This window comes from Bombina bombina, chromosome 7, assembly GCF_027579735.1.
Source record: "Bombina bombina isolate aBomBom1 chromosome 7, aBomBom1.pri, whole genome shotgun sequence".
In the NCBI taxonomy this organism is placed as follows: domain Eukaryota; kingdom Metazoa; phylum Chordata; class Amphibia; order Anura; family Bombinatoridae; genus Bombina; species Bombina bombina.
Genome location: NC_069505.1, coordinates 129,665,470 through 129,678,275, shown reverse-complemented (window position 1 = coordinate 129,678,275; position 12,806 = coordinate 129,665,470). Strand labels below are relative to the sequence as shown.

At 38.1% G+C, this 12,806-nt stretch overlaps 1 protein-coding gene across 4 annotated transcripts in view; it reads right to left on the bottom strand.

The window, feature by feature from the left end:
- Window positions 1-12,806, bottom strand: part of DGKZ (diacylglycerol kinase zeta) — an 821,282-nt gene that overhangs the window by 622,704 nt on the left and 185,772 nt on the right. The window contains exon 1 of one of the 4 annotated variants that reach the window (XM_053720297.1): window positions 1-1,049. This exon is cut by the window's left edge and continues 935 nt beyond it. The exons of the other annotated variants lie outside the window; for them this stretch is intronic. The gene's annotated coding sequence lies outside the window, so the exon portion shown is untranslated. Of the gene's footprint in view, window positions 1,050-12,806 lie in introns of those variants that run through there. 4 annotated transcript variants of the gene reach the window in all.

The following is a 12,806-nucleotide window of genomic DNA, read 5'->3' as shown; positions in this document are numbered from 1 at the left end:
CTCTCCAGTTAAAAAGGGAACTTCAAAGGAGTAGAGAGAATAAATAGAATCAGCAGGGAGGAGAGAAAGAATAGAGAGAAGCAGTGAGGGGAGAGAGAGAAGAGCTGCAGGAATAGAAAAGGATGCAAAGAAAGAAAGTACAAGGAGAAGAGGAGTGAGACAGGATTTAATGGAGATGACAAAGAACATAAACAATGTATAGAGAGAGAGAGAAGAATGAACTGCACAGAGTTACAGGAGGGCAAGGAGGACAAACAGGGAGGAGAGACAATGTGTATGTAAGAATGAACAGAGCAGGGAACAAATGTGTGGAATGGCAGGGAAGATAGCAAAGGAAAGAAATAACCCCAAGCTCACAATATGAGAGAGGGGGCCAATAGAAATACTAGAGCTGGTATTCTGCAAATATATGTGCACAGAGGTGGAAAATATCACTGTCGTTTCCTAGTCGGGGGGGGGGAGTTACTACACCAGGGGTAAAAGATACTAGTCCACACAATGTTAAAGATAAGAAAGAGACACATTTTTTACTTGTCAACTCCAATTTCTTATTCATCCAGGACTAGGGTTGCCATGTGTCCGGTATTCAACTGGACAGTTCAATATTTTGCATGCTGTCCAGTTAAATCTTCACAAGAATACTGGACACTTAACCCCTTAAGCCAAATAGACGTACCATTACCTCACAAAAAAGGGTCTTAAGGGACGTAATGTTATGCCTGTGGTTTGAGCCCCGGAAATTGCCTCGCAAATGAGGCATTGTCTCCGGGGTCAGTCAGAGCCCAGGGAGGTCATGTGATTGCTATGATAGCAAATCACGGCGATCACATGGTTAGTATATGCAAACAGTAACAGTGAGAAAGGGGCGGCCCAGAGGTGGAGTGGGGAGGTAGGTGGCTCAGTGGCGGCGGGGGGTTTAGGAGAGTGATGGAGGGACGGGACACTACACAACTGAAACAAGGTTTGTTAGGGAGAGGGAGGAATGGGACGCTACACTACCGAAAAAAGTGTCAAATCAAAGGGGGGAGGGGCTACAAAATTATCGCAAGGAAGGGGAGGGGAGACCACTACATTACGGAAAAAAGAATTAGTACATAAATACAATTTTAATGTCTGCCAGTACCTAAGATGGCTGCCACTACTGGGAGGGGAAGGGTTAGAGAGCTGCTTGGGAAGTATAAGGTAAGTGGGAGCGTTGAGGAGGGAGGTATAAGGGAAGTGGGAGGGTTGAGGAGGGATCTCTAGACTACAGATTAAAAAATAATTACAAATTAATTAAACATGAAAAAAAAGCTTAGTGCAGACTGTCTGCCAGTAAATAAGATGGTGGTGAGGAGTGTGGGAGGGGGGAACGGTTTAAGAGGGATAATGTAGGCATCAGGGAGGTGGAAAGTGTCAGTTGGGAGGGTAATACCTACATTACAATACTATTACCCTTACCAAATAGCTAATTAACATCAATATGAGAAAATAGTGACAATGGGGTAATAATAATACTACTGATGTAATTAGATGTGCTGAATGTGGTACGTGCGTTTCCAAACTAAATGTCCTTAGTCCCTAATTAAAAGGACAGAAGAAATGTCAAAGTCTTTCTGTGGTGGCTAAATCCAAAAACTCTAATTGCACTGAATCCGGTGGGGGTGGTTGATATGAGAGTGTCCAAAAAATGAGGTTTAAAATAGTGTCCAAAAAATGTGGTTTAAAAATGTGGTTAAAAAACAAAAAATGTCGTTAAAAAACAATGTGAAAAATAGAGAAAAAAAAGAAAACATTTTGAAAATGAGGTTTAAAATAGTGTCCAAAAATGTGGTTTAAAAATGTGGTTGAAAAACAAAAAATGTCGTTAAAAAACAATGTGAAAAATAGAGAAAAAAAAAGAATTTTTTTTGAAAATGGGGTTAAAGGGATACTAACCCCTCATTTTTTTCTTTCAGGATTCAGATAGAGCATGCAATTTTAAGCAACTTTCTAATTTACTCCTATTATCAATTTTTCTTTGTTCTCATGTTATCTTGATTTGAAAAAGCAGTAATAAAAGGTTAGGAGCCGGCCTATTTTTTAGTTCAGCACCTTGGTAGAACTGCTGATTGGTTTGCTACATTTAGCCACAAATCAGCAATTGCTACCCATGTGCTGAACAAAAAATGGTCTGGCTCTAAAGCTTACAGTACTGCTTTTTCAAATCAAGATAGCATGAGAACAAAGAAAAATTGATAATAAGAGTAAATTAGAAAGATGCTTAATATCTCATGCTCTATCTGAATCATGAAATAAAAAAATGGTTTTACTATCCCTTTAAAGAGTTCAAAATTTGTTAAAAAATCATTCGCAAAAAAGTAAAATCCTAGTGCGAAAAAACTGGTAAAGTGCTTGTGCCACCCCACACAAAAAAACATAATTCATGTAAGAACTTACCTGATAAATTCATTTCTTTCATATTAGCAAGAGTCCATGAGCTAGTGACGTATGGGATATACATTCCTACCAGGAGGGGCAAAGTTTCCCAAACCTCAAAATGCCTATAAATACACCCCTCACCACACCCACAAATCAGTTTAACGAATAGCCAAGAAGTGGGGTGATAAGAAAAAAGTGCGAAAGCATAAAAAATAAGGAATTGGAATAATTGTGCTTTATACAAAAAAATCATAACCACCACAAAAAGGGTGGGCCTCATGGACTCTTGCTAATATGAAAGAAATGAATTTATCAGGTAAGTTCTTACATAAATTATGTTTTCTTTCATGTAATTAGCAAGAGTCCATGAGCTAGTGACGTATGGGATAATGACTACCCAAGATGTGGATCTTTCCACGCAAGAGTCACTAGAGAGGGAGGGATAAAATAAAGACAGCCAATTCCGCTGAAAAATAATCCACACCCAAAATAAAGATTAAATGAAAAAAACTGAAATTATAAGCAGAAGATTCAAACTGAAACAGCTGCCTGAAGTACTTTTCTACCAAAAACAGCTTCAGAAGAAGAAAACACATCAAAATGGTAGAATTTAGTAAAAGTATGCAAAGAAGACCAAGTTGCTGCTTTGCAAATCTGATCAACCGAAGCATCATTCCTAAACGCCCAGGAAGTAGAAACTGACCTAGTAGAATGAGCTGTAATCCTTTGAGGCGGAGTCTTACCCGACTCGACATAAGCATGATGAATTAAAGATTTCAACCAAGATGCCAAAGAAATGGCAGAGGCCTTCTGACCTTTCCTAGAACCAGAAAAGATAACAAATAGACTAGAAGTCTTTCGGAAATTCTTAGTAGCTTCAACATATTTCAAAGCTCTAACTACATCCAAAGAATGCAATGATCTCTCCTTAGAATTCTTAGGATTAGGACACAATGAAGGAACCACAATTTCTCTACTAATGTTGTTAGAATTCACAACCTTAGGTAAAAATTTAAAAGAAGTTCGCAACATCGCCTTATCCTGATGAAAAATCAGAAAAGGAGACTCACAAGAAAGAGCAGATAATTCAGAAACTCGTCTGGCAGAAGAGATGGCCAAAAGGAACAAAACTTTCCAAGAAAGTAATTTGATGTCCAATGAATGCATAGGTTCAAACGGAGGAGCTTGAAGAGCCCCCAGAACCAAATTCAAACTCCAAGGAGGAGAAATTGACTTAATGACAGGTTTTATACGAACCAAAGCTTGTACAAAACAATGAATATCAGGAACATTAGCAATCTTTCTGTGAAAAAGAACAGAAAGAGCAGAGATTTGTCCTTTCAAGGAACTTGCAGACAAACCTTTATCCAAACCATCCTGAAGAAACTGTAAAATTCTCGGAATTCTTAAAGAATGCCAGGAAAAATGATGAGAAAGACACCAAGAAATATAAGTCTTCCAGACTCTATAATATATCTCCCTAGATACAGATTTACGAGCCTGTAACATAGTATTAATCACAGGGTCAGAGAAACCTCTTTGACTAAGAATCAAGCGTTCAATCTCCATACCTTTAAATTTAAGGATTTGAGATCCTGATGGAAAAAAGGACCTTGCGACAAAAGGTCTGGTCTTAATGGAAGAGTCCACGGTTGGCAAGAGGCCATCCGGACAAGATCCGCATACCAAAACCTGTGAGGCCATGCTGGAGCTACCAGCAGAACAAACGAGCATTCCTTCAGAATCTTGGAGATTACTCTTGGAAGAAGAACTAGAGGCGGAAAGATATAGGCAGGATGATACTTCCAAGGAAGTGACAATGCATCCACTGCTTCCGTTTGAGGATCCCTGGATCTGGACAGATACCTGGGAAGTTTCTTGTTTAGATGAGAGGCCATCAGATCTATTTCTGGAAGTCCCCACATTTGAACAATCTGAAGAAATACCTCTGGGTGAAGAGACCATTCGCCCGGATGTAACGTTTGGCGGCTGAGATAATCCGCTTCCCAATTGTCTATACCTGGGATATGAACCGCAGAAACTAGACAGGAGCTGGATTCCGCCCATACCAGAATTCGAGATACTTCCTTCATAGCCAGAGGACTGTGAGTCCCTCCTTGATGATTGATGTATGCCACAGCTGTGACATTGTCTGTCTGAAAACAAATGAACGATTCTCTCTTTAGAAGAGGCCATGACTGAAGAGCTCTGAAAATTGCACGGAGTTCCAAAATATTGATCGGTAATCTCACCTCCTGAGATTCCCAAACCCCTTGTGCTGTCAGAGACCCCCAAACAGCTCCCCAACCTGTCAGACTTGCATCTGTTTAAATTACAGTCCAGGTCAGAAGAACAAAAGAAGCCCCCTGAACTAAACGATGGAGATCTGTCCACCACCTCAGAGAGTGTCGTACAATCGGTGTTAAAGATATTAATTGAGATATCTTTGTGTAATCCCTGCACCACTGGTTCAGCATACAGAGCTGAAGAGGTCGCATGTGAAAACGAGCTGCATAAAGCTACCGAAGGGAATGATCGTGACTGAAGGTTTCGACAAGCTGATATCAATTTTAGACGTCTCTTGTCCGTTAGTGACAGAGTCATGGACACTGAATCTATCTGGAAACCTAAAAAGGTTACCCTTGTCTGAGGAATCAATGAACTTTTTGGTAAATTGATCCTCCAACCATGATCTTGAAGAAACAATACAAGTCGATTCGTATGAGATTCTGCTAAATGTGAAGACTGAGCAAGTACCAAGATATCGTCCAAATAAGGAAATACCACAATACCCTGTTCTCTGATTACAGACAGAAGGGCACCGAGAACCTTTGTAAAAATTCTTGGAGCTGTAGCTAGGCCAAACGGCAGAGCCACAAACTGGTAATGCTTGTCTAGGAAAGAGAATCTCAGAAACTGAAAGTGATCTGGATGAATCGGAATATGCAGATATGCATCCTGTAAATCTATTGTGGACATATAATGCTCTTGCTGAACAAAAGGCAGGATAGTCCTTATAGTTACCATCTTGAATGTTGGTATCCTTACATAACGATTCAATATTTTTAGATCCAGAACTGGTCTAAAGGAATTCTCTTTCTTTGGTACAATGAAGAGATTTGAATTAAACCCCAGTCCCTGTTCCAGAACTGGAACTGGCATAATTACTCCAGCCAACTCTAGATCTGAAACACATTTCAGAAATGCTTGAGCCTTCGCTGGGTTTACTGGGACACGGGAAAGAAAAAATCTCTTTGCAGGAGGCCTTATCTTGAAGCCAATTCTGTACCCTTCTGAAACAATGTTCTGAATCCAAAGATTGTGAACGGAATTGATCCAAATTTCTTTGAAAAAACGTAATCTGCCCCCTACCAGCTGAGCTGGAATGAGGGCCGCACCTTCATGTGGACTTGGGAGCTGGCTTTGGTTTTCTAAAAGGCTTGGATTTATTCCAGACTGGAGATGGTTTCCAAACTGATACCGCTCCTGAGGATGAAGGATCAGGCTTTTGTTCCTTGTTGTGACGAAAGGAACGAAAACGATTATTAGACCTAAATTTACCTTTAGATTTTTTATCCTGTGGTAAAAAAGTTCCTTTCCCTCCAGTAACAGTTGAGATAATAGAATCCAACTGAGAACCAAATAATTTATTACCCTGGAAAGAAAGGGAAAGCAGAGTAGACATAGAAGACATATCAGCATTCCAAGTTTTAAGCCATAAAGCTCTTCTAGCTAAGATAGCTAGAGACATATACCTGACATCAACTCTAATGATATCAAAGATGGCATCACAAATAAAATTATTAGCATGTTGAAGAAGAATAATAATGCTATGAGAATTATGATCTGTTACTTGTTGCGCTAAAGCTTCTAACCAAAAAGTTGAAGCTGCAGCAACATCCGCTAAAGATATAGCAGGTCTAAGAAGATTACCTGAACACAAGTAAGCTTTTCTTAGAAAGGATTCAATTTTCCTATCTAAAGGATCCTTAAAGGAAGTACCATCTGCCGTAGGAATAGTAGTACGCTTAGCAAGAGTAGAGACAGCCCCATCAACCTTAAGGATTTTGTCCCAAAACTCTAATCTGTCAGATGGCACAGGATATAATTGCTTAAAACGTTTAGAAGGAGTAAAAGAATTACCCAAATTATTCCATTCCCTGGAAATTACTTCAGAAATAGCACCAGGGACAGGAAATACTTCTGGAATAACTACAGGAGATTTAAAAACCTTATCTAAACGTTTAGATTTAGTATCAGGAGGACTAGAATCCTCAATTTCTAATGCAATTAGGACTTCTTTGAGTAAAGAACGAATAAATTCCATTTTAAATAAATATGAAGATTTATCAGCATCAACCTCTGAGAAAGAATCCTCTGAATCAGAAGAACCAATATCAGTATCAGAATGATGATGTTCATTTAAAAATTCATCTGAAAAATGAGAAGTTTTAAAAGACTTTTTACGTTTACTAGAAGGAGGAATAACAGACATAGCCTTCTTAATGGATTTAGAAACAAAATCTCTTATGTTATCAGGAACACTCTGAATATTAGATGTTGATGGAACAGCAACAGGTAATGTAACAGTACTAAAGGAAATATCTGTATTAACAAGTTTGTCATGACAAACAGTACAAACAACAGCTGGAGGAACAGATACCAAAAGTTTACAGCATATACGCTTAGCTTTGGTAGCTCCAGCACCCGGCAGCGATTTTCCAGAAGTATTTTCTGACTCAGCTTCAACGTGGGACATCAAGCAAAATTGATCAAATTCCTTAAATGACAGTTTCAGGAATGGGAAAAAATGCCACTGAATAAGCTTCTAGCAACCAGAAGCAAAAATCAATGAGACTTAAATAATGTGGAGACAAAAGTGACGCCCATATTTTTTCGCGCCAAAAATGACGCCACATCCGTAACGCCGACACTTTTGGCGCAAAAGAACGTCAAAAATGACGCAACTTCCGGCGACACGTATGACGCCGGAAACAGAAAATAATTTTTGCGCCAAAAAAGTCAGCGCCAAGAATGACGCAATAAAATGAAGCATTTTTCAGCCCCCGCGAGCCTAACAGCCCACAGGGAAAGTCAAATTTTTAAGGTAAGAAAAAAAAGAATTATTCATATGCATTATCCCAAATATGAAACTGACTGTCTCAAATAAGGAATGTTGAACATCCCGAGTCAAGGCAAATAAATGTTTGAATACATATATTTAGAACTTTATATATAAAGTGCCCAACCATAGCTTAGAGTGTCACAGAAAATAAGACTTACTTACCCCAGGACACTCATCTACATGTAGTAGAAAGCCAAACCAGTACTGAAACGAGAATCAGTAGAGGAAATGGTATATATATAAGAGTATATCGTCGATCTGAAAAGGGAGGTAAGAGATGAATCTCTACGACCGATAACAGAGAACCTATGAAATAGACCCTGTAGAAGGAGATCACTGCATTCAAATAGGCAATACTCTCCTCACATCCCTCTGACATTCACTGCACGCTGAGAGGAAAACCGGGCTCCAACCTGCTGCGGAGCGCATATCAACGTAGAATCTAGCACAAACTTACTTCACCACCTCCATAGGAGGCAAAGTTTGTAAAACTGATTTGTGGGTGTGGTGAGGGGTGTATTTATAGGCATTTTGAGGTTTGGGAAACTTTGCCCCTCCTGGTAGGAATGTATATCCCATACGTCACTAACTCATGGACTCTTGCTAATTACATGAAAGAAATAGTGCAAGATTGCTTTGTAAATCCTTAATATAAATGAAATGAGGCTTACCATAAATAGCCAACGCGTTTCGGCCCTTCTTTAGGCCTTTCTCAAGACTGTATTAAATACAGTCTTCAGAAAGGCCTAAAGAAGGGCCGAAACGCGTTGGCTATTTATGGTAAGCCTCATTTCACTTATATTAAGGATTTACAAAGCAATCTTGCACTATTTTTTGTTATTTGTATTTCACAGGTACACTGGGAACGTTTGTTCTATTTTTGGATTGAATATTTTTATTGGCATTTGAATTTTACTACAGAACACTAAGGATAGCAGCACAAGCACTTTACCAGTTTTTTCGCACTAGGCTTTTACTTTTTTGCAAATTATTTTTTAACAAATTTTGAACTCTTTAACCCCATTTTCAAAATTTTTTTCTTTTTTTCTCTTTTTTTCTCTATTTTTCACATTGTTTTTTAACGACATTTTTTGTTTTTCAACCACATTTTTCAACCTCATTTTTTGGACACTCTCATATCAACCACCCCCACCGGATTCAGTGCAAATAGAGTTTTTGGATTTAGCCACCACAGAAAGACTTTGACATTTCGTCTGTCCTTTTAATTAGGGATTAAGGACATTTAGTGTGGAAACGCACGTACCACATTCAGCACATCTAATTACATCAGTAGTATTATTATTGCCCCATTATCACTATTTTCTCATATTGATGTTATATTACTACTCTTAACCTGAGAGGAGTACATTTCATTGTGAATTTAGTTAACGTGAGACAAATTTTTGCACCATAATATATACTTTTAATGTTTTAACTATTTGCGAATGATATCGGATTTTATTTATGTTACATGGATCCATGAGTACTATTTTTTGGTCATTTTTATTTAACTATGTATACCCTGTTTAATAAAATTTGTAACAATCTGTACTAATTATACAGCAACCTCACACTACTCATATTTACTTATCTTAAATTTATCCTTCGCCCACTTTGAGGCGCTCCCCAGATCCCAATTCAATTCTAACTAGCCACAAGATATACTAGGTATCTTGCCCTTTGGGGAGCCAGAAGGAAAGTAAGAGAGAGGGCGCTGTGAGACTCCCATCCCCTTCACAGCAAATAGCTAATTAACCCCTTCAATGCCAGGATTTACAGAAATGTGGTGCACAGCTGCAATTAGCAGCCTTCTAATTATTCTATTTCTGAACAAAAGGGATCACAGAGCAGTTTTTTGTCATCATTGCACAAGATTTTCTCTGAAATTCACCGTACTGAAGGGGTTAAATAAAGTCCCTCCTATGCCTTAAAGGGACATGAAACCCAAAATGTTTATTTCATGATTCAGATAGAGCGCAGTATTTTAAACAACTTTCTGTTTTACTGTTCTGGGTATTTTTTGTTGAAAAGCAAGGGCGTAAGCTCAGGAGTGTGCACGTGTCTGGAGCACTATAAGGCAACAATTTTGAAAAGAATGTTATCTATATGCAAGAGCACTAGAGCACTAATCCCTGCTATTTAGTGCTCCAAACACCTACCTCGGTATTTCTTCAGCAAAGTATATCACAGGAACAAAGCAATTTTGAAAATAGAAGTAAATTAGAAACTTTTTTTTGTTTTTTATATTGTGTGCTCTGTCTATAACTCAAAATACATTTTTGGGGTTTCATATCCCTTTAATGCATTATAAATATGGAACAAAAAGAAGTGAGAGACAGTTAAGGGAGTCAACTCCCTACTGTTTACATGTATTAATAGCAGCCAAGGGGTAAAATGACTGCTTAGTTGTGAAAAATATATATGGTTCGATCCAGAATGAGGTCTGAGGTAGAGCTTTGGAGGAATCAATCTGACAGATCATATTAGAGCTTGAGAAAGAAACTTCGGTTTTGAAACGCGTTGCTCTTTTAGCTGCTCCAGCACGGGAGCTTCTGATATTCTAATCTTTAGATTCAGGCAAAACCTCTTTCATGGTGAAACAGCAGTATTGACCTCTGAAGCGGGTCTTGGAAGTTTAGTTTTGCAAGATCAATTCTAAACCCGTAAAAGAATACTGCATTGTGTCACCGGGTTTCCAGCCGATCCTGTATATTTGTATAGCCTAGCACCCCTGCCCAAACATCTAACCCATATTTCTCTGTGGGTGGCCCACGGCACGATCGGTGCTTTGCATAATGGAAGCCGGCTCCTGTTTTTCTGATATGTGAGTACGGATATACATTTGTTATTTGCAATTGATAATACACTAAGAGGACTCTCTGTCCGTAGGAGCACAGCGTCATCTATAACGACCAATCGGACGGCTCCATTTAACTTCATGCACCTTCGCATAGAGATATGTGGATTTACCTATATAACAAGTTGAATAAGACTGCCACATTGTAATACGGCCTTGATATGAACTTTCAGGCTTAACAGGTGTATTACACAGCTCCTTTTTTAGGAATAAGAACAAAAATACTATATTCTGTTTTTAATCATTGTTTTTTTATGAATGTTTTCATTTTGTAATAGGTCGACCTATATAAAACATAATTGTTTGTGTGATTAAAACTTTTACATTTTAAATTAATATAGATTTCATTACTATTTTGATTAAATCTGACTTTGTAACCGGCATCTTCTTTTTGGCAATTGTTGTTATTATTAATGTTGTGATTGATCCTGTGTCCACTTTTGTGGTTAATCTTCTGCGCTTGTGAGATATAGGTTTATTTTTAACATTTGATAATTTGAATTTAAAGCTAAACAATTTATTTTGGTCTTGTTTGGTTATACTCTTTAGCTCCGGTTTGAGCGCTCCCTAGTATTTTTAGTCATACATTGGTTTCTTTTATAGGCCTTTAGAGGGTGTCCTATTTTCTAGTTGGAGTTTGTAGTATTTTTTGGCGCTGGTCACTATAACCTTTGTTTTAGAGCTTTGGAGGGGGCATTGTACCTAGTCAACTACAGAAACGGATCGATTAGTTTTAATTTCTGCTCAAGTTTTCAATACCTTTGGGCTATACAGTAAGCCTTATTTACTTATTTGAATTTTATTTTTAGAACAGTCTGCACTATTGTACGTTTTTCTTTGTTCCAGGTGACCTTTTGAAATCATTTTCTTGGATTGCTTTAACGCACTTGTCTTTTGGAATCATATATATTGAACATCTACACTTATATATCCTCAGGGGTCAAGTCGAGCGGGAACAGAATTCCTGCACTATTTTTGCAGGAGGAACTAAGTTCCCTCTGGACAGAGAAAAGAAACCCTTCAGTAAACACTGCAGCTGCTGGTGTGAGGAGCTGGAGCACAGTCTGATTTGAGGAATAGTGAGATCCTCTAGTAATGGGCAGTAACACTTCGTACAATACACTAAATGTAAGACTGTCAGCGGTCTTGCTGTGTTACTACCCTGCACTGTGTGTAACACTTGGTGCTTACATTTCTGTGTGGCTTGTTTAGGGTAGTTTAGCTCCTTAAATGGGCGAGACTCTGTGACAGAGGAGGAGTTTCAGGCCAAAAGGCAACCATTCAACCCTTCATTGGATTTAATTTGATTTCATTAACCAAAGTGTATATATTATATAGATATAAGTACAATCCGTGTGTGTGTGTGTGTATATAATTCTTTCAAAGATATGCACTCCTCATCTGTAACAACGGCAACGGTGCTAACATATGTTAAATCCAGCTTATGTATACAGAAATCACTCAATGGACTTCATATACATGCAACAAATAACTTTTATTCCAAAGTCATAACATTTCGGGTACCGGACCGGTCCCTTTATCAAATGATCCACACAAGAAAAAAGTATGCATACTTTTTTCTCATGTGGATCATTTGATAAAGGGAGCTGTCCAGTACCCGAAACGTTATGACTTTGGAATAAAAGTTATTTGTTGCATCTATATGGAGTCCATTGAGTGCTTTCTCTATACATAAGTACATAAGCTATATACACATTCCAACACCCGCATAACAACCACAGATATAAGATAAACCACCGGCTGTTTCAAATGTGGGTTCATCCACGATGTTATCAATATTCTTTATTGAATTCCTAATTGTATCTGATTAAGGTACACATCGTTGTTATGCCCAAAGTTTTTCTCAGCAGTGTGACTATGCGATTGATACAAGCTGTCAGTCCTTTCGCAACCGCTAACGCCACTGTTAGTTTACACAGGTTACCATGACAATGTTGGCACATACGTCATGACGCTACGCACGTGGGTGCATGATGACGTCACGTGAATGTGCCTGATGCCGGTACACCTGGAGTTGCGGGGTTAATTAGACACGCATATAAGGGAGTGTGTATCACTATGTTTGTCATTAGTTTTAGGTTTCATGTTATACTTGTTTGACATTTGACAAAGGCACAGCAATGTGCCAAAACATCATGTCTCTTTTTTTAACTTGATATCATAAATAATAATTTTTTTATTCAAAGACCACTGAGTGAGTCTTTGGACAGACCTGGATACACTTTTTTGCAGTGCACCGTGGCATCTTCCCTGGATGTAAGATTGTGCTGTCCTTTCTGGAATATATATATATATATATATATATATATATATATATATATACATATACACATACATACATATATATATATATATATATATATATATATATATATATATATATATACACACATATATACATAC